Raw genomic sequence first — 20,426 nt, forward strand, 5'->3', positions numbered from 1 at the left:
AAAGGGGACGTGGAGTAAAGGAAGGACCGGGTGCGACGGACAGGGGAGTATTTTTTAATATTTTTCTGTTTTTATTGACACGCCACAGACACAGAACAAATAAACCCGGTGCAAAAGGACTCAGGAGTGACTATAGTGAAAACAATAAGACAGCAACCCAAAGCTAACTTACCTAAGTGCAGAGAAAACAAAAACACAACGACAAATTCTACACCTTACTCCCTATCCAAACAACAGCATAAAACATAATCTCGCAAAACAAAATGGCAGTCATTCCCTACACACCCGAGAAACACACAGAGCATACACAGAGATCAAAGTGTCAAAGTCCGAGGGCCGCGCGAAGACGTTAACCAAAAAGCGTGCGAGATTTTGAAACCAAATAGTAAGTAAACCAAAGCGAAAATCAGAAATTCACTAAACCAAACAAATCATACACAGTAATATCCATCAAAGAAAAGCAAACCAACAACAATAATCAATAAGTGAAGAGAGCTCCTGAGACGTCTTGTGGTCGGCTTTTCACTTCGGAAGACGGAAGTGACGAATGCCGCATACAGAGAGTTGTGGGCGGAGTTTGCACGTGGAGGCCGAGCGAACGTCGAATGGAGGGCAAGCTGGAGTGCGAGGCTGTAGGCGGAGCTGAACTTACAGCGGCGTGTAACACTGTGCGAAATCCATGGCTTCAAAAAGGAAGCGTAGTCTCATGTCCCTCCAAAAGAAGCTCAATATCATTACAGAGATACGAAAAGGAAAATCGCAGACCATTTTGGAGTGGCCAAGTCTACGGTAAGTGATATTTGGAAGAGTAAAGAAAGAATCATCCAGCTCACTTGATGCTGGTTAAAAACTGGATGACCACTGCAAGAATAAAACGGGATGATTCGCTAGCGCAGACTGAAATAACATCCTATTATACGCCTTGCACCTCATAAATATCATGTAGTTTGTACAGTATGTGTACACATATACGTTGTACTGTACTATAATGCATTGCAAATGTGCAAAGCACAAATTGGGCAGGTGCTATGGTTTGGTAGTTCTGTGTGAGCTATCAGCACGGCAAACGGTACCGGGTAGTCATACACGATGAGGGCGGGGGGCAGGGGTTTTGGCCAAGCACTGAGCACTGAGCACTGAGCTGGCCGATGGCTGAGACAGGTTTCCCGGCTTTTTATCTCCATTAGCAGCCCCGTTCATGCTGAACCAGTTTTCACAGATCTGCGGAGGGGGGAACGAATGCATATCCAAAACAGCCAAAGCGCTGCTCTTGTCAGATAAAAACAAATTACAAAAGAGATTTGGGACCTGGTTATGCATGGCTTAGTGGGGAGCAGGCCCCCAGGGTCGCAGGCACAAATCCTCCTGGCTGCGTGTTCATGGGGTTTGCAAGTTCCCCCGTGGTTCTTTTGGTTTTTGTCACGTTCCAGTTTGCTTCTGCAGAGGTTCAGCCAGGCAGGTGTCTCACACAGGGGTTGAGTGTGTCCTCTGAAATTGGCTGGCATCTCTTCCAGGTGTACCCTGTGCTCTGTGATTAGCTGGAACCTCCTCTAGGTATACTACGTGCTCTGTGATTTGCTGGAATCTTCTCCAGGTGTACCCTGGGCTCTATGATTGGCTGGCATCTCCTCCAGGTATACCCCGTACTCTGTAATTAGTGGCCATCTCCACCAGATGTACCCTATGCTCTATGTTTAGTTGGCATGTCCTCCAGATATGTCCCATGCTCTGCGATTGGTTGGCGCCCAATCCAGATGTTCTCTATGCTCTGGGATTGGCTGGTATCTCCGCCAAATGAATCCCAAGCTCTGTGATTGGCTGGCATCTCCTCCAGATGTGCACTGTTTTCCCCCGGACTGACACCAGGTTCCAGACACACTGCAACTCTGCTCTGGATAAGAGCCTACAGAAAACTAATGGGATTTAGGGTCCAAATCGGCTTTTTGACTTTCCCCACTGAAGACTTTAAAACAAATCTTTTACTCTCATTATGTAACTGCAATTCTCACTAAAAACCTAATCATTTAAAATTACTTAAGTGATACAGCAAAACATCCCCCCTTTTTTATCATAATTAGGACTGTATAAAGGATGGACAGGAGGGGAGTCATAATTCCGAATTGACAGACAGACAAAAAGATTTAAAAAAAAAACACGCAGAAGCAAATGAAGAGAAACAGACCCAAAATGTGATCCGAATCTGTAGTCCAAACATAGGCAGGAAATCAGAAAGCCGACACAGAAACAATGAACAAACCTAAAATGCAAAACAAAGATCAAGAAAAACAGGAGAGCAAGAAAGGGTCAGACACAGAGCAGATTATGGGACAGACAGTCAAGATGGTGAAACAATCAGTGCTACACAAGGAGATCACAGACATCATGTGCTTCTAATCTGAGCCCGACTGATCCAGCTGATGAGGTATAGATGTGGTTTAGTATTCGGGGGGCAGAGCTGGAACTGAGTTGGTGTGGCTGAATGGGAGCCTGGCTGTGAATTTTCAAAACTCCATTTTAGCAGGAGAATCCTCATTAATCTTAAAAGAAATGCTACCTGATTGGCCTTTAAGTCGGATGGCAGGGTTATTGATATTCATAAGGGAAATTATACATGATTGGCCAATGAATAAAATGACAGGAGAAGGCTCATTAATATCCATAAAGAAAGTGCTACATGATTGGCTGGTGAAATGCTGTGGTTGTTCCTTTATGAATATTACAGCCTTAATGACCCTGGCTAGATTTAGCCGTGACTCCGGACTCCGCAAGTTACAGAGGGTCCCCTGGGTCCTCACTGCTGATTGCGGCCTGTTATTTCTGGCTTATCTCGCAACGCTTGCGTAGGTAACAGTGCTTCTTTCCCAAGAGGGAATGACCCATCCCCGAGAGGTGCAGGGTGGATAGAAGTGCTCTTCCTGGAGGCAGAAGCCAAGGAGGTGATGGTGAGGAGGTCATCTGGACACTTTGGGAAAAGGAGAACACACCGCTGCCCGAAGAGGTGAAGCCCACCACAAGACAGGGCCCATTGGCTCCCCGCCGCTCTCCACCATACAGCTTGCCTCCACATTGAAGCCTGAAGCAGGATCTCACGCCACTTCTCTGGAGCCCACTGTGGTCCTGCTGCCTGCCATGGAGGTGTCTGCTAGCTTCCCCCATCCAGCAGCCAGCCCCAGAGACCTCCATGGGCCGCAAGCAGCTCTCTGTCAGCTCCTGCCACAGAAAACGGAGACGGAAGATGAGGGCTGAGCCGATGATAGAGTTTGGCCCTGAGCCTGGCCCCGCTGCCACCACGTCTGGGACTTTTCAGTATGTGCTTAACATTCTCATTACTGTCAGAAAGAAGCCTTGAGGTCCGGCTCCTGATGGACCTGTAGCTAATATGCACAAAGCCAGCACGCTCTCAGGGATCTTGTCTGGCCCCTGAACAACATACTGTATGGTCTTTGCGAGGGTCTCATCATCTGTCAAGCAAAAAGAAAAATTCAAAATAAAAGCCCCCACGTTCATCGGCAGTGACATCACATGGCTGGAGGGGGGGCTGTGTCTATGATCAAATATCTAGTTAGCCAGACAGCGAGGGGCCTGGTGAAATGGAACTGGAGGAGTTGGATGATGCGAAATTGTATATCCTGTGGAAATGGGGAACCTTCTGGCTTGTAGGAGGCTTATTTACTGGGAGGACATTCATGTTTGCTTGTGTGTGCATCTGTGATACACAGATAAACGAAGCTGTAGAGCACCATGAAGCTGCGAGGCACCATGACACTGCAGGGCACTATCCTGACTATTTCAACATAATAATGACGAAAACCTTGACCATGTGCCAAATTAGCAGCAAGGTGCTACTGTTAAGGGTCTCATTTCACACCTGTAACCTTCACATCCATCTGAAATCATGATCTAAATCCATCAGATGTTCATTTAATTATCACCTGGAGTTCCGCCTCAATGTGTCTCATTAGCTAGTGACACTGAGTATTTTATAATGTTTCCTTTTTGTTTTTGTTATATGCAACATTGGCAGTTCTACTGACAGACTATGGTTTATGAAGTGTACAGTAAGGCAGAGGAAATCTTAATATTATACAGAGAAGCACGTCTCTCAATTGTATCATAAATCTCTGTCACCTAACGCACTGCTTATTTATACACTTAATAGTTATCGGCTTCACATTAATGTACATAACATCTCCTCCACTGAAATACAGGCAACATTGCCCCCTAAATATTACCCACAGTAATATTATGCATGTGTCTATGAGGTAGCGGTAATAGAGGGATTATAGATGGCTGTTGGCGCAGCTGTCTTTCTCTTCACATGTCCCTTATACGTCATTTTAACTGATTATGTAATAATATATATGATATTATATATGATTCCTGGCCCCAGTGTCTTCCTGTTACTTGTGTCTTACCACCCACATAAGTACTAGTTTACACCAAAAATGCACCCAGACTCAGACCACAGGTTCATACCCCCAGGTCGATCACTCATTTTTAGATCAAAACATGCTGATAAATTAACAACATTCAATAATAATTAATATATAGTATAAATGGTGTATCCATTGATAATTTAGAACAGGACAGGGGTCATAGGCAGCCAGCGGACCACATGCCAAGGTCACATGGCCACACATGTCATGGCTACAAAGTAGTAGTGATTGATGCATCAATCACACATGTGACTAGTGATTGATGCATCAACGGTAGAGCTTCAGCAGGAGGGAGGAAACAGGGTGGTGATGGGGTGGAGTTGGTGTGTGCTTTCAGTTCAGAATGCTGTTGTTGGGGCATTACATGAGGAACCTTTGACCCTGCAAGGTAATTGAGTGGCACATGTCAAATGTCATAATTGAGGGCGAGGGCAGTGACATAGGATTTCAAAGCAGGTGAGCCAATCATCATCCAGCTATCAGAAGTATAAATGAGTTCATAAGTTTACTAAATTCTAGTTAAAATTTATTAATTAAACCTGTTTGGTGTTGTTTTTTTTCCATTTAAATGCACAAGAAGAACTAATACTGAACATCTGAGTGAAATATTTATATACTCACAACCTACCCCCGTTTCTCAGCATTCAAGCTGACAGCTGATATCAGTTCAAATTAGAGCACATTAGAGCGTTTCATTAGTTCTGCATAAGCTCCTGAATTAACCCCTATAATCTCAGACAGGCTGCAAAGGAATATGGGCATGAGTGGAGACAAGTACAGTATAATATTGTAGCATTTACTGTAGGCACACCCAGGCATTGCAGCGGTAGAGATGAGATGAAGCAAGACAGCTCTTTTAATGTAGCCCCCATTGATTGGCTATTTGCTTTGGTAGAAGATGGAGATAACTTGTCACTGACCGCGGTTAAGTCAGCCTCATATTCAATATTCAGATTATTTTTGTCTGTAATAGTTATTTATTATTATATTGCATCCACTTAATCAATCGCAGTCGATATTTTAAAAAACCAATCAAAGGAGCAGAGATATTAGTCACTGTTCCCGCCTCCAAAATGTCAAAATTCATCCTGTCGAGCGAGCGAATGCTGTGCAGACGCGAGCGCGTAGATAGTGTCCAGCGAACGCGAGATCTTTATAGGACAGTGCTTAAGAGCAAGTTTAAGAAAATACTTGGGAAGATACTGGTGAATGAAGTCCATTGCTCTTTGTCATTTTATAAAACTCCATTTTCAGCAGTGTAATAGCATAATAATTATAATAATAACAATAATAAGTGCCTTTTTCTCCCTTGGGAAAGGTGCTGCAAATGAAGGAAAGCCTTCCAGTTCTGAAGACAGGGGAAATGGTGTTTTCAGAATCAGAATCATCCCAGAATTTTTTCTGGGATTGGGGATACATTTTCTGCTTTGATGGTTGATTGCATCAAATGTGTTTCTGGATGCTTTATCAAAACGATAGGGGAGCACTTGCTTCTAAGGACTAAGCGACTAAGGAATTTCCCATCACTGGGACAGAAAAGTTATCTTATCTTATTCTCATTGTTGCATTTGGCGATGCTGTTATTCAGGCATATTTAAGTAGATTCAGTACCACATTCACACAAACATACATCATTGTATGTACTCTGCAATGGATTGGAATACCATCTATGGTGACTCCTGCCCCGTGATCATGTCCAGAATAAGTGGTTGGAACATGGACTGATAGCCAAGAGTTTCACAGAAAAAAAATGACTTTTAACAACAAACAGCAAATTATCAATAAATCTGTGTCACACTGCTAACACATAAACAACAACCTCTATGGTTTATCATTCCCCGGTTATAAGCAATACAAACGCATTAGCTTTGATTAAAAATTGTTTGCCTTTCAATGAGCCCTGACAGCTCTATTCCTTCTGGGCAATATTCTCAGATCGTTTGCATATCATTAATTTAGCGAGAGCCAAAATTCATAACTCGGCATGTAAGTGATTCATTACCATATACACTCACCTAAAGGATTACTAGGAACACCTGTTCAATTTCTCATTAATGCAATTATCTAATCAACCAATCACATGGAAGTTGCTTCAATGCATTTAGGGGTGTGGTCCTGGTCAAGACAATCTCCTGAACTCCAAACTGAATGTCAGAATGGGAAAGAAAGGTGATGTAAGCAATTTTGAGCGTGGCATGGTTGTTGGTGCCAGACGGGCCGGTCTGAGTATTTCACAATCTGCTCAGTTACTGGGATTTTCACGCACAACCATTTCTAGGGTTTACAAAGAATGGTGTGCAAAGGGAAAAACATCCAGTATGCGGCAGTCATGTGGGCGAAAATGCCTTGTTGATGCTAGAGGTCAGGGGAGAATGGGCCGACTGATTCAAGCTCATAGAAGAGCAACTTTGAGTGAAATAACCACTCGTTACAACCGAGGTATGCAGCAAAGCATTTGTGAAGCCACAACACGCACATCCTTGAGGCGGATGGGCTACAACAGCAGAAGACCCCACCGGGTACCACTCATCTCCACTACAAATAGGAAAAAGAGGCTACGATTTGCACGAGCTCACCAAAATTGGACAGTTGAAGACTGGAAAAATGTTGCCTGGTCTGATGAGTCTCGATTTCTGTTGAGACATTCAAATGGTAGAGTCAGAATTTGGCGTAAACAGAATGAGAACATGGATCCATCATGCCTTGTTACCACTGTGCAGGCTGGTGGTGGTGGTGTAATGGTGTGGGGGATGTTTTCTTGGCACACTTTAGGCCCCTTATTGCCAATTGGGCATCGTTTAAATGCCACGGCCTACCTGAGCATTGTTTCTGACCATGTCCATCCCTTTATGACCACCATGTACCCATCCTCTGATGGCTACTTCCAGCAGGATAATGCACCATGTCACAAAGCTCGAATCATTTCAAATTGGTTTCTTGAACATGACAATGAGTTCACTGTACTAAAATGGCCCCCACAGTCACCAGATCTCAACCCATTAGAGCATCTTTGGGATGTGGTGGAACGGGAGCTTCGTGCCCTGGATGTGCATCCCACAAATCTCCATCAACTGCAAGATGCTATCCTATCAATATGGGCCAACATTTCTAAAGAATGCTTTCAGCACCTTGTTGAATCAATGCCACGTAGAATTAAGGCAGTTCTGAAGGCGAAAGGGGGTCAAACACCTTATTAGTATGGTGTTCCTAATAATCCTTTAGGTGAGTGTATAACATTTCATATGCATATGCAGGAAAAAATCACAAGGTAGTTGGAATTTCTAACCATGCAGGCTTTTTAAGATAAGATGAGCTTTGTTTGTTCCAGATGGAAATTCTATGGACTTTGTAAGTCTATTTATTGCATTACGAACATCTATGCATGCACTCATCCATGTTGTCAAGCATCCATACATCCATCCAACCATCTATTCTTATGGTGCAGCACGGAGCAGGTAGAAAAAGGCAGGAAAAAGACAATCCACTGATGGCTCCAAGACAGAAGGGGTTTATTAAGGAAATTAACAACAATGGGGAAGACACAAAATAAAGGACCATGAGGCATCAGTATAAGCAATAGGAAAAACAACAAACTACAAGAACCATATGGTAACGCAAGGGAACAGGACAACAGGGCTAGGCAATGGAACAGCATAAGAAACACGCAGTAACTAAACACAATGACTGACTAACAAACAGAGTGGGGACAAGCAATATACATACATAGAAAGTGAGGGCAAACAAGGGACAGGTGTGCACTAAAATCAAATTAACCAATCGAAAGGACTCATGTCAACAAGGAACCGGTGGAGTGGATTACCATTAACAAGCACTAGAACTGGGAAACATTAACAGACACAAAGGTAAATAATAACAGACACTAGGAAGCATAAAACCAAAAAATGTTAAATAGCAGGTTGGGCTGTCCTCTGCGGAGGGTATAACCTCTGAATTGCACAGTCAACCCATTAAACTACACAGCAGGCTGGGAAACAGGGAGACACACTAGGGCTAAGAAGCTACAAGACCGAGGCAGGAACCGAATGGCTAGCAACACCTGCTGGCCAAGCAGGGATAAAACACATAGGACAGGGATGGACAAGGGCCAACCCTGACATCCATTTTCTATACCTGCTTGTCCTGCACATCTTCACACGGGTCCACGGAAACCACAGGCACAAGGCAGGGAATAACCCATCGTGAGGCATTAATATGTTTTAAATGGTGTCCCCACCTTGTGAGATTGGGGACTACAGCATGAAAGTAAGCTGTGTGTTAGTCTGTCGGGCTTAAATGAGCAGTGGGAGTTCCTGGTCCATTGAGGACCCCAATGTGTGCAGTGCCCCAGTCTACCTATAATTCTCTAGTGGAGCTGGTATTGGGTCTGGCTCTACTGGCTCTTAACAGTTTGGCAATGCAAAGTCCTGAAGACACTGTGGCCTTCCACAGATACCCCCCCCCCCCCCACCACCAATGCCCTGAATACACTGTGGCCTTCTACCGTAACACCCCCCCCCCCCCCCCCCCAGACACACACACACACACACCAATGCCCTGAATACACTGTGGCCTTCTACCATAACCCCCCCACACACACCAATGCCCTGAATCGGTCTTTGACAGTCACGTGTCTGCACTGTCTGACATGCCCCCATTTTCCATTTTGAAGGTATTCACGGACGCAAACAATAGAAAGAATGGAGAAGAAAAAGCAGAACAAGAAAATTCTGTACAGAGAAAACTTACGAATGACGCCAGGGATCGGTATTTGGCTAAATTGTCAACAATCAACAATATAGATCCGTATGATCTCACATCAAAAAAATGGAATTTCGACGCAACATTGTTGCCTGCAACTTCATCTCTGGATATAACAAACTACCTTGTTTATGGTATCAGCGCTTACACATATGAACAGTTCAAGAACTATAAATCTCTTGAAGCCCACGGACATTTCATCAGTGGCTGGTTGCAGGAGCTGTTCACATTTCAAACGCAGTACTGCGACAACACAATCGTCACTGCAAAGGTACGCTTGCTTTTAATCAAGTTGCAAACAAATCTGTACAGCCTCGAACAAAGGAGACTAAGGGGGGACATGGTCCAGGTATACAGGTATATTAGATTCTAACAGGTCTGGATGCAGCCAAATGGCTACTTCAATAAATTTCTTATGTTCTTATGTTCAAGTTATTAGTAATTATGTGATGAAGTTAACTGTAATCATGTAGACAGCCTTACAAATGAAGCATAATGATAAATAATAATACATACATAATTACAATAATAATACCCCCTCTACCTGCCTTGTGATTTAGTATGACAGCCTGTCACAAAGCAGGAGTATCCCATCTTACGAAGGATAAAGGCGGATGCAAACGCTTGCTCTTGAGTTACAGTATATACCTCCAAAATGGCGATTAGACCCACAATACACTGCGACTATAGCGAGTGTGACGTCAACTGTCAAAGACTGATACACTGTGGCCTTCTACCATAACCCCCCCTCCCCCCCCCCACACACACACACACACACACACCAATGCCCTGAATACACTGTGGCCTTCTACCATTACCTCCATCCAAAGCCATGACCACACTGGCTTTATACAGTAACCCCCGCAGTAACCCATAAAGACACTGCAACCTTACACAGTTAACCACCCCTCCCACCGAAAAAAAAAGCCCCCCACCAGCGGCTTGTTGTCACATTTCTAGGTGCTGAGTCATTTGCAAACTCAAACACACAGACAAGCAAACAAACAAGAATCCCAACAGCCATTGCATGTCCTAGCTACATCACCACCTCCACCTCTTCATGTAGAGCCATGCTGCTTTGTTGTTCATTGTACCTAGTTCTACATGTTGTACCTAGTTTATAGAGTAGCAAAGGACAGAAACATAAATGTTTCATACAGAAGAGAAGCAGGTGTGCACTAAACTGATTTGTAACTGGAAGGGGATTAGTTTAGGTATTGTTTTAGGATATGGAGTAATAGTAGGAAACACAGCAGGCAGCTGCACCATGTAGTATGACACAATCTTACATTTATGGATGAAACTCAACCAGGAAACATCACTGGGGCTGCAACTTCATGGTCCTAAACTGGTGCAATATTTCACCCAAAAGATTGACACTATGGCAAGAAAACAATGGTGATATGGTGATAGATAGATAGATAGATCGATAGATAGATAGATTAGTGTAGTTGGACCCTCATACCTTGGGCTTCTCACTGACAGAGGGTTGGACTACAGTGCCCCCTGTCTACAACATCAACTCCAGCACCAATCCAGTCCAGTTGAACGGTAACCCTTAAAGATGTGTAATCCCACAAGATAACGGCTATGTGTTATGGTGGCTCCGGGGCTGTGAGCAGAGAGCCAGTCACTGTCACTAATACATTTCCTGTTAATTCATCTCCCATTAACTGCCGGCATTGTAAACGAGCTATCATCCTCGTTTCAGTTTCATCCCAAGCCAGCTCGTGCCGGGCACCCCTCCCGCTTCCCCTCCTCGACCCCCCCCCCCCCCAACAGCATTTTTCCATTTGCAGGTGAGGCATCAGGCCCCACAGCTCAGAATGTGCTGGCAATGTGGGTGTCTGAGTCATCATCGCAGTGAGGGGGGGACATTGAATCCCCACCGGGCTGTTGGACTCCAAACCCATCACCCTGACAGGTGTCTGTTGAACTGCACCGCTCTGTTCTTCTCCTTCAATCTCCTATTGAGCCTCCACTCTTGTATCGTATTTCCTATGCTACCCAACCTGGCGTTGAATGGCCACTTTTTGTAGAGGTGCCATTAAACAGCGCCGTCACTTTAAATCAATCAGCAGGCCTCCCAATGAGGGAATTTTAAATAAAAGTGGCATGATGTTCCAAGATAATGGGGAGTGAGGAATCACATGTTATCTCCAGCTGACGCGTTACACACTAAAAGCCTGGCTGAAAAGGCTCTTTCTGTACAAATGGTGGGGAGATATAGATTTGTTCAGCAACACATGTTTTGTCACAGCAGCTCATTTGATCTGCCCATTAATCTGTCTGTAATGTATGTAATGTGCTTATACTGTGCCTGTTATTTTTTTCACAGCATTCATAATGCCTGAGGTGCCAGTACAGCATGGGGTCTAAAGCCAGGAACATTCCCTTTATGTGATTCAAACACCCTTATTGATTCTGGAAAGCTGGATTTTAGCTCCAGAACGCCACAGGCAAGTCCACCAAAGGAAAATACACACCACGCTTCACCATGAAAATAAACAGACTTTTCCTGACTCTGTTGTTCTGACCCAGCAGGCCCAAGGTGTCTAGGATCTAAGTCTAACGAGCACTTAAGTTCCCAGATGAACTTATTATCAGACCAATATATCCCTCTCTCTGAGTGCTGAGGTTGTCAGCAGTTTACCCAGCATGCACCGCGGCCTGAACGCTGTTGGTTCTAATCTGAGAGTGTTTATGCACTTTGATCAGTCACAGAGAGCTGTTGGCTGGTGGTCCCCCACCCTCCCTCGGGGGTAAATGCAGGAGTCAGTGATGGCATTATCCTATAAACTCCTTCTCACTAGATTTGGAGCCCCCACTCCCTGAAATGATCCCCCTGCTCTATGAAATACCCTCTGATCTGCAAGATGTTTCCATCTCCTGCACGCTGTCCCCAAGAGAGGGATGAGGAGCTTTGCTGCTCTGCTGATAAGTGCCCCCCCTATGTCTAGCTGAAGATGACAATAAAGATACTTTGACTTGACTTTTTTAAGGTTTTATAGTCTTCGAATGTGTGATTTTCTCCATTAATTTATTCAATTATTAAATACAGAACTAATAATATTTTTGCTATACTAGCTTTACTCCACTCTCTCATTTCGCCAGTCACATGGCCTGAATGGTACCCAGTCCAAGTCTGCAGCAGGGCAGTCAGCATCATATGACGCAGACGTTTTATTCTCCATATCTCAGCTCATGGATATTATAAGAATTTAACTCCCCAGTCAGACAAAAGCGCCCTGGAAGTGAACAATTGGACATCAGAAATGGGGAAACTGAGCGGGGGACAGCATCAGACAGTGGCTTGAGGGTGCTGGAGCAGCCCCCATGATAGACATAGCACCCCCTTAACACCTGAAAAAAAAAGTGATGGTTTCTTCAGATTTGTTTATCTTTAATGTGCGCTGCAGTAAAAGTAAGTAAACTCTGGTGACCGGCACATTAAGTGGAAACCTTCGCTGATAATTCGACCCCACAGCACCAGCAAAAGAAAATCTCTGGCACCGTCCCTGGGGGACAGGAGTGGGAGTTTCTGCCCCTCTTCTGGGACCCAGGCTTTTAATAACACTCCTTAGTTACGTTGGCCACAGGCAATATAGTGGGAGGGAGCGGACGCCCCTAAGGGCCCATAATGTTGTTACCAGCTGCGTAGTAAATATATTAATTGACTAGTCGGATGACATATAGGCATCTTTCTGGTGCCACGTTGTTTGTCACTGACTTTTCCAAGTTCCAGTGGCTGACAGCCAGATGTTGAAAAGTTATCATTGTGACACAGTGTGTGCTCATGTGTGTGTGCATATCATGTAACCAGGCAGAAGTCCTGAGATTATTTTACAGGGGGGGGGGGGGGGTTGGTGACATCACAGTCCCCATATCAGCATGGAGACATGGTTTTGGCCAGGCTGGGTCTCCTACTCATTTGGCAAACAGGAAGTCACTGCAGGCTCCATTCTGAGTCATCTTAACCAAAAATAAGCATGTCTCATATGCTATCAAGCAACATAGATTCATTTCCAAATGTATGAATTGTACTCATCCAGTTCTATGACATAATAAGTAGGCTGAAGATGTGTCGACCGACCTCAAGATGAGCTCATTAAAGCCGGAATAGTGGGAGGCAGGACTTGAACAAAACTGTTCCGTGACCTGACACTCATTACTGACATGAACCAGTGTTAATCACGTTAAGCAGAATAACTTATCCGCTCAAAGCGCACTTTTCCTCCCATGAATATCTCTATAAGTGTGAACCAGACCCTTCCTCCATAAGAGGAGGCAGTGTCTGGCTCAGCGGGTTTGGACACACTGTGATTGGAAATCCCGGGGTCAGAGGAGTGATGTCACCAGAGTTAATGTCAAAGCTTGGACACTGGAAGCCAGAAGTACAAAATGGTCTCCAATGAGAAATTATGCCGAATCCGTATTAGAAACGTTTCATCTTGTGAATAGCAGTGCGTTTGTTATTTGCTACGTGTACTCGGCCCATAAAACTGGCACACACAAAGCTACCAGGCGTGGAAAAAGCATTTCCAGCAGAAAAAAATCTGCATCGCATGTTGCTTATGATGCGACTTCACTTATTCATGAGGGAACACAGTAGAAGCTGTGAAGATAAAATTGTACCAAATCTAAGCTCCAGAAATTCCCCTATGAATATAATTCAAGCATATAATATACAAAGACTGGCAGGGGCTGGAAAATCGAAGGAGGTCCAGGAAAAGTTGCGATATGCGAAAGCAGGAGAGAAGCCGCTTGAAACATCGACCAGAAACAAGGATGAGTATCAGATAATTGGCAGCAAATAAATAATTAAATAAGTAGAATTCAGCAGTAGAAACTGCAAATCTCTCCTGATGATATAAGATCACAGAGCCTAGTGCTGCATCACTGACATGTCAGATCTGCCAAAAGCCTGATTTTATTAAAGGACAACGAAAAAAGAGCAGAAATTTTAAGACCATAAAAAATATTATAAAAAATAACAGATTAATTAGGTGGGATAAAGATCAGCGTTGAAGTTACCTGGGTAGACACTCCACTCAGAAACCCCAGCACATCTGTTACAACAACCCCAAACTCTTGCCAGTGATCCTCCCCGCCAGAATACTAAATGGACTATTCTGCTTTCTGATTGCACACATCTGTGAACAATTAGCTATCATGTCCTTAAACCTGTGCAAAGTCCCTCAAGTTATGGACCGAGTATTTGACTCGATTTTTGACTGTCTCAGTTACACCCCTTTGGCTTGCTTACCATTTCATGATTTGGCATTGTCCTCATTACCCGCTCTGCTCGTGATTTACCTTTGCCTGATCCTCCATTCTGATTTCAGCAAAATGCCTGTCTGTGACTTTCTTGTGTCAGTGAAAGCATCCCTCACTGCAAGGTATGTGCTGATTTCTCATGTAGGCCTCAATCTCACCTCTCCGCTTTCACATCAAATATCACCCCTTATTTTATTCGTACATGATAATAGTTATAGAAGTTCATAGTTCATAAAGTTCCCCAGGTTAATTACCTTAGATAAGTGTTTCATAACACAGTCCTCAGGGAACCCCAGCAGTCCATATATTTGCTCAATCGCAAACAATCAGAAACAAACAATCAAGGACAAACCAAAAATCGAGCACAAGCCAAACAATCAAGAACAAACTAATCAATCATGAATGAACCAGACAATGAAGAACTAACCAGGCACTCAAGAACTATGAACACCTGCTACAGCAGGGTTCTTCAACTCTGGACCTCGATTCCTAATCCAGGCTGCGTTTTCAGTTCTCCCAGGTAGTTGTTTAATAATTACTGATTCTGATTGGTCAGAGGCTTCACACCTGACTGACAGGTAAAGGAAGGCTGGAAAACCAGCAGTGCTTGGACCTCGAGGACCGTGAGTTGAATAACCCTGTGCTACAGTTATGTTGGTACAGTAGCTGGGAGGGATCAATAAGGTAGAGTGTCTGGAGGCCCCAAAGACCAGCTTGAGAAATACTGCCTTAGACAATTATTTTGGCACTGAACAAAAATGATGTAATCCCATTTTTCGTTCAGTTTTTCCTTTTTCGTCCACTTACTGGATACTTATAGCGTACACTGAGAACTCCCAGGTGGAACCACACCACAGTTGCTCTTTTGTATGATTAGTAATCATTCACGTAAGTATCCCAGGTCCTGGTTTTTCTGTGGTTCTGGGCGAATAACAGGCGGGTGCCCATGATGAGTTCACCAAACAGCAATTTTTATCTCCATTCATTACTTTGGGATTATCTGGCAGTCATTAAATGTTATTAAGTATACTCAAGATGAATAGATGTAGTGAAATACCACTCATTACCTCATTATTTTGAATTACAAACAGTTCATAATTGAAACGTTACCAAACACTCAGGATTCAATATAAATTACCCGCTAACTTTAGCGACAGTAGAGGGCTATTAATTAGGCAGATGCTGAGATCTCTTTGATTTGCACAAACGAGTGTACGAGAGGCTGCTTCGTGTGTCCATTTGCTTTTAAATGTCACATTTTTTTTTCTGATCCAGGTTTGATACTTGGCATCAGCCCATGCAATTAGAGCTTTTTTTCCAGAAATGATTGCATCTTTTTTTGATTTGATTTTAGTCTTTCCGGTGCAACTGTCGTGGAACCTGCTTGGGACTGGAGTATCCCAGCAAGTGTAATCTCACTTCTTTTAATGGAAAAAGTCACATGCAAATGCACCAAATGTTACTTTGACTAATTGCATTTATTTCCACCACCTTCTCCTGGGTGGTGCTACCTGGAGCTTTCAATCTATTAAGATGTCCAGCACACCCTGCAACATGTGACGTCGCCACTGCCAATGACGACCGTGCATCCAGCTCGCCGTTCTGCCAGTGGCATCTTCCTTGTATGACCCGCTCCCTGCCTTCTGGCTGCCTGGCGATTGGAGGAAGTGTTGGCACAGGCTTGTCATCTCCCCCCTGCTCCCCGTTTGTGTTTCAGACTAAACTGTATTTGACTCTCCCTGCCGGTCCCCGGAGGATGGGCTCCCCCTTTGAGTCTGGTCCCTCCCAAGGTTTCTTCCTTCTGGGGAGTTTTTCCTTGCCACTGTCGCCTATGGCTTACTCACTGGGGGCTTTGGGTGGGGATGCTGTAAAGCGCTTTGGGACAATGTAATGTTGTGATAATGCGCTATACAAAAATAAATTTGTTGTTGTTGTTGTTGTTAATTAAGACCGTCAACTGTGTCTGCTGCAGCTTCCTGTGTGATACACATACACGTTTGATAAGTACCACTGAGGTGTGGATCACATTAAAAAGATGTCATGTTTAGAAATTCTGAAAAAAGTTTAGACATGGCTGATGGCTCAGCATTTCCTTATTGTCTCACAGCAAGGCTGGCACGTGCACGCGCACACACACACACACACACACACAAGCACTATACTGATGTACTGTATGGTAACATGCATTCATCATTTATAGCACACTTCATCTGTTCCATAATAAACTCTTAATTTATGACCTGGTTAGAAAAATCACTCTGGTGAAGGAACCTGGGTGTATGAATACATAATACCAGCACCTTTCTGGAAGGTATGACACGTCTGTGCTAGAAACTTACCCCATCAAGATGGTCACTGTCGCCTCCCACTGGCCCATGTATGCCACTACTTCACCTTCTAAGAATCATGTTTCCAGGTACTTTTAGACTCCCTGCCCATGTAAAGACCTGCTGCATTTTCCTGGGCCCGAATTTCAAACTAACTTCGAGTCTGGCTTTTAATTTTGTCCACTGGCAGATAGAGGGAAAAAAAGACATGCATAAAGAGAGGAAGAAATGGAAAGAAAATCCTAACCCCAATCCCTTTTTTTAATCACTCCTCATATAGAAGCTTCTGGGGAAAAAAAAAAAAGTTATCCATGTTCTTACTAATGCACCGCACCAAAGGTCTCAAACTACAGGCAATCTGTAGCTTAAAAGACCTTCTGATCTTTTGTGGAACATTCCGGATCCCTCTGAGGGCTCCGACAGTGTTAAAAAGCAATCTCTCCAGGACAGAGCAGCTCCTGCAGGCTGGAGTATGGACCAGAACAGGCATAAGTGAACTGTTTCTGGCAGGATTCAGAGAACAACTTTCAGCCACCTGGAGCCTTTGATTATAGTGAATTTGAAATATACTGAATATTCACCAGATCCATCACAATAAACCTTGATTACAGTTTAAAGGCATGGCGAATAATTTTGGGTCATGTAATGAGTGTAGGTGCCATTGTTAGGCGAGAGAAATTAAATAAACAAAATTGTTCCGGAAATGTACAGAATGAATGGGTCGAGGGTGGGGGTACTGACAAATGTAAGTGCATCCATATGAAAAAAGGCAATTTAAATCCATCAGCCACTCGGCCCCCAAAAAACCTCCACTGCTGTGAGACTCCACAAGAGCAGAATGGAGCAGCGCCATGGCAACCGTGAAGGGATTGTTTGAGGACTTTGTTTAAAAAGACACAAAAAACAGCTTAGATAAAAGTGGGGGTTGGGAGGAGACTTGTAACAGCAGCAGGGTGCCCCCAGTCCCCGATTCAAAAAGTTGAGCTGTTTCTCACCTAGCACTGGGTGATTACAAATTGTTTTCATAGGAACTGGGGGCACCTGCTGCACCAACCCCCCCGGGTTAATCACACAACAATGGGGTGTTGTGAATCCCCTCCAGAACAAGGCTTTATTTTAATCGCTTCTGGATGCAGTCGGCATCTGCTGGAAGTGTAGCTTTCATAACGTCGTGCCGCCTGGGCCTGGGACCCAGACCAGGGGGGTCTGTTCGACACTTGGTTTGCAATCATTACTCCCCTGCCATTAGCAGAACTCCCCATCATCGCAGTGGTTTGGCAATAATGGTGGTTTATTTATCCAGTGTCCACAACAAAGAAACGCCAATTCTCAGAAGGCCACGCCCCTCACACTCACACTTATTTTAGCAAAACGGGAGTGTCAGTATCAGAAATCTGGCAGCCTGTCGACACTCAGGAAAAAAGAAAAAAAAAAGAAAGAAATGAACGAGAGAGAAGAGGCACTCAACAGGCTGAAAGATAAAGGAGTGCAACAATCCATCATTGTAATAGAAAGAGCTGGCAAACCAGTCCAAGGTCCCTGGCCTTTTGAAGGACAGAAGTAACGGGGTAGCTTCTAAAGATTGACATGTATGAATTTGTAATAGGAGCAAAACTAAAGCACACACACCTCCCCCAATCCAATTTCAAGCAGTGACCTTGAGTTTCACTGCCAGTGTGAAAACCAAGCTGACGTCCCAAGACTGTCAATGCAGGGAGGTTGTATGGGGCCCGCAATAGGGAGAAATTACATTTTCAGGGACTAAATTAATAAAACTCTGTGAAAATGTATAGTTGGCCGTTGATGGAAAAGGGGGCCTGAACATATTTCATGCAGGGTGGGGAAAGCTAGCTTATTAGGTGAGTTGGTCCCATGCTGGGCTATGCTGTGAACAAAAAGTATTAACCCTGTGTTATCCTGTTTCTAAACCACAGGACCTGCCTTTTTTTCAGATCACCAGAGTCGTATTTGAGGTGGATGTACGAGTGATCAGATTTGAGGTAATGATTTCAGGATAACCCTGTATGTCAGCTAGATATGGGGTGTCTGTCTGTTTGACTGAAAGATAATGAATCATACATGGAAATGGACCAAAGCTGGAATACTGGGGGGGGGGGCACATTACTCACCCCCCCAAATTATTATTGATAATAATAAGGCTTTTACAGAGGAGAATAAACACATCACATGTATTGAGCTTCAGCGTTTCCCAACACAGTCCAGAGTCATCCTCTCTACAAGGGTGAGGTTAGTCTAAATTAGTCCTTTTAGGATGATGATTCATAGGCATAGACAGGACACTTGTTGCAGGATGGAGGGTGGGGGTTGACAGTATTGTGTTTGCTCTGCAGGAACCTGGCCAAAAAAAAGTCTGTGGTCCTTTTAATGCAGATGTATAAGAAACTGAGGAAAACGTGTACCTTAATACCCGAAAGAAAGAAATTATACTTATAGAGTTCAGGAACAAGCCGAGTCTCCTGTTATCTGCCTGTTTCCCCGAGATGCCTCATCAGATGCTGAGAGGTCAGCCATTGAAAGTGGGCAGTGACGGTCAAAATGTAGCATGCTGAAGATCACATAGTGAAAGTATCATAACAGGGGAGGAGTCGTTACGTTACGGCCAGCACTTAAATGACACAATCTGGACCATGTCCCTCTTCCACGAATCCAAGGCTTCTAAAAGTTCTTCTTGCCTGGTTCCATATTTAAACTGGACCTTCACGGAAATGGCCCTTACAGGACAAAAGATACTCCAGCAGCCATTGCCGATTTTCACGAGTTGATGCTTATATTTCTGATAATAAATTTGAAATAACGCATAATCATTGTAATCAGACTTTCTCCCAGTGCTTTGACTCATTGTAAATTGTGGTTGCTTGTTATCGACATGATGGACAGCATCACTGTGGATTGACCACACGGTTTTCCAGATGATGATTCCTTCTTGAAAGGTCACATCGTGCATCATACACAGTTTGATATCAAATATGCAAAGCTATCTTTCCAATGGGGTCTCATCCCCTGTTAATAACCACCATGGCCGATCGTGGTGTAAGATTACACAGCATCGTGGGCGATTGGCCAGTGGCCATGGGACCACCAGCCCACATCACCTCCACAATAAATCTATAAATTGATTCAAAATCACTAACATGCTGACACACCGAGCCCATTCCTGGACCCCAGGTAAGTGATGCTCACTACAGGGTCCTGATTCCCGTGGGAGGGGTCCTCTCACAATGCTGGTCCTGAGGATCTCCTCCTGGAAACACACGTTGGTCTTTGTTTATGCCTGTTGTGTTCTCACTTCAACAGGGGAATAGGAACCCCGCCCAATAAAAAGATCTTTGCGTTTTAGTTATAAGGTGGTGTCCCCCCAGTATCAAATTCTCTCCTATCCCATTGATTCATCAGTATCTAATACATCCTGTTCTCCTCTGGGACTTTAGCTGAGCCAAACTGCATCCGTGTTTTATAAGCTGAGATGACACAAAGGCGGTAAATTGACAGGAAACTTCTCACATGTCAAGTATGATTATAACATCGGGGTTCAAAGGTGCAATAAAATAGACTTCAAAGATGAGATGAAAAAGATGGATTTTGTCTCAAAGACTGCTGATGTTTTATG

Source organism: Paramormyrops kingsleyae, chromosome 4 (assembly GCF_048594095.1).
Source record: "Paramormyrops kingsleyae isolate MSU_618 chromosome 4, PKINGS_0.4, whole genome shotgun sequence".
Classification (NCBI taxonomy): Eukaryota; Metazoa; Chordata; class Actinopteri; order Osteoglossiformes; family Mormyridae; genus Paramormyrops; species Paramormyrops kingsleyae.